Here is a 3,088-nt window from a genome sequence, read left to right on the forward strand (position 1 = left end):
GGTAGTACAAAAGACCAAAGCAATGATGCAAAAGCTCACCGCAACAACTGTCAACCTGAAATGGCATAATATAAACACAGGTGATATAAGCAGTGGCTACTGGAGGTGAGTAGTCTGTTGAGAAAAACCAACAACAAAGAAACTAGCAGACTTACTTAACACCTTGATTTACCTAATTACTGCGGACAACAGTTATTAGTCCCCTACTCAACAATGTACGCCCAGGTGACCTTGAAAGGAACAGTGTGGGAGGAAATCCCATGCTGTTGTGGCATGATTTTAAATCATAGTTGCACTCTACACTTTTTTGAAACGCCACAAAGTTACTCGAATGACGTCACTACGGAATAATTGCGTGTCAAGTTGGACATCACTCGCAAGAAAAACCAAAGTAATCCAGTCACGGAATGCGCCAATTACCATAATTGACTTTTTAGTTATAAACTCTACGACAAATACCACGCAGGGGCGTCTGCTTACGCAGGCGTTTGGTGTGTATCGACCCCACGGAACCGAGCACATGGGGGTTGGATCCTCCCGCGCCTAGCCGGGCGCGGCTTAGCCGTGTCTGGGGAAAGCGGGATTGCAGTAGTGTTCCCCCGCCTTCCAGATCGGCCTGTGTAATGAGTTCGCACCGAATCACATTTTCAAATTACCCTCCGAATCGACATAGACACTTTTCCACGTTACCACATCTTACATATTGAAGGAAGAACAAGTCTGCGTAAGCTATCCCATTTCTTGGTGGCAAAATTCTTGGCATAAAAAAATTGGTAAAGACTACAAACCCACAAAAATGACCAGCGGAGACCGCCTAATGGAACTGAGAAACAAATAACAAGTACAAAAGCTGTCTGATCTCGCCAGTAATGATCACACCAAAGCCACGATTTCTGCCCATCGCTATCTAAACACCTACAGGGGCGTTATCTTAGAGAAAGATTTTCTCAGCTTGAGTGATGAGCAACTCCTCGAGAGGTCCCAAGAACAAATGGGATCAAAGTTCGCAGAATAACAATCCGAAGAAACGATGAACAAATCCCCACCAGACATGTCATTCTTACTTTCGCCAAAAGCATTCCCCCCACCTCTCTCGACGCAGGCAGGCAGGCAGTGAACTTTATTTTAGGTCCTGAGGAGCGACTCCGAGAACCCCTTACGGGGGAGGAGCCACCGCGGGCTGCTCCCACGTTGGGACGGGCAAGGCGTGCCTGACCGCCGCGTCGTGGGCCCTCTGGACAGCCCGTAGCTGAGCGGTGAGGTAGGAGCTCTTGAGCGCCTCCACCCACTCTTCTTCCGACGCAGGATATATAAAAATTAACTTCTCATCGTATGTGTCGATCCCGAGGCGGTGCTTAAGTGCCAGGGGTTCGGCCATGCACCACAATCATGTAGAGGCAAAGAAACGTGCAGTGCCAACGACCACCCGTCTGAGAACTGCAACGCTCACCAACACTGTGTAAACCGTTGTGTCTGGCGGTCCTTCGGGACAAAGGATGCCTCACCGACAGACGTGAAGCTGTGGAGTGCTCTTCATGCTTGTCGTGTTTCGCGGCCGGGGAGCGTCACCGTCACCTGGGACTGATGGATGAGCAATTAGTCCCCAGGCTGAAATGGGTCATCGACCTCGTGCGTCGCTAAAACGGCAATGTCGCTCTTGGTGCGTTTCCCTGAAGCACCAGCGCGCTCCCGAACTACGACGAGACCAGGCGCCGACAGTGACGCGCCAACCAGGAGCCCCTTCCGAGACAACAGCCACCGCCCTGCTTGGAAACGGCTTCCGCGAAATGACCGTCACGGCGAGGCGACTAATTCTTGCAAGGGGCCAGCGTCCAGCATTCCCGTGGGAACCACATCAACGTTGGGTGCCTGGCGCGCGGCTGCGCAGAGGACGCACTTGGTGCCGGAGAAGAACGCCTGTCTCCCCTCCACCCCCCCCCCCCCCTCTTCCATGCCGCGCTGCCTCCCCGCTTTCCTCCCTGCGCGCGCGAGATTTAGCTGCGATTGTCGGTTCCCCTTGCACGCGGTGGCGAAATACGTAGTTGCTGACCAAGAACAACGCCGCCCATCTCTCCCTCCCTCCCTCCCTTCCCTCGACGACCGTTTGCGCGACGGGAGACGGTGCGTTTCCTGTCAACCTTCCTCTCGTACGCGCGCCAGACTGAGCCGCGATTGTCGGCTCCTCTCGCGCGCTTTCACTCGCACATACGGCGGGCGGCGACAGTGTTATCACTGTTGGACTTTACACGGAACATAACGGTGACGCCGACGGCACAAATGCGCCTGGAGTGTCCATATAATTGCTATCGCAATAAAACTACTAGGGATCCCTTATGCTACAACTAAGATCAATGGAAGGTGAAAGCCCGTGTGCTGCCACTTTTTTTACTGAGTCGTCGTCACTCTGAATCCACAATTTACAGTCATTTTTGCAAGTCTAATCACGTTTTTCTTTCGCAAGTTCGCAAGTCACCCTTTCTGATATCAACAAACTCGTACCGTGACTCAGCACATTTTGCTGAGTCACTCTCACTTGTACCCTCAAATCTCGCATTATTTTTTTGCAAGTCACTCCCCCACTACATAACCCCTTTATTTACTCTTAATTCACACTTGATTCAGTCTTGATTCACCCGATCACTGCTTGGTTCACTTTCATTGACTATATCCCATCTCGGTTTTACTTCCATCACACAATTTTCATCACCCTTGATTCACCCTATCACCACTTGATTCACCTTGATTTACTCTTAATTCACTCTTTACGATCTTATAGCTCACTTTATCTCGTCATTACCTTTCTTTTGACTACTATCACCCAACTAAACCCCTTTAATTCCCCCTTAGTTCACTCTTCACCTCATTCACCTCTCTGTATGCCCATTATCACTTCAATGCACTTGCCTAATCATTCTTTCACCTTTAATCGCGGTTTTGTGCGCATTATCGCCCCTTATCCTAGGAGGACCATCTCGTGTCGACGAAGCGGTTTTGAAACGGCCTTGAAACGGAGAGCTCAACATGAGACATATAAGGTTTTCGCCTTAAAAGAAAACGCTCACGTGCTGAACTGACTGGCAACACTGAA

Source organism: Dermacentor silvarum, chromosome 3, assembly GCF_013339745.2.
Source record: "Dermacentor silvarum isolate Dsil-2018 chromosome 3, BIME_Dsil_1.4, whole genome shotgun sequence".
Taxonomy (NCBI): domain Eukaryota; kingdom Metazoa; phylum Arthropoda; class Arachnida; order Ixodida; family Ixodidae; genus Dermacentor; species Dermacentor silvarum.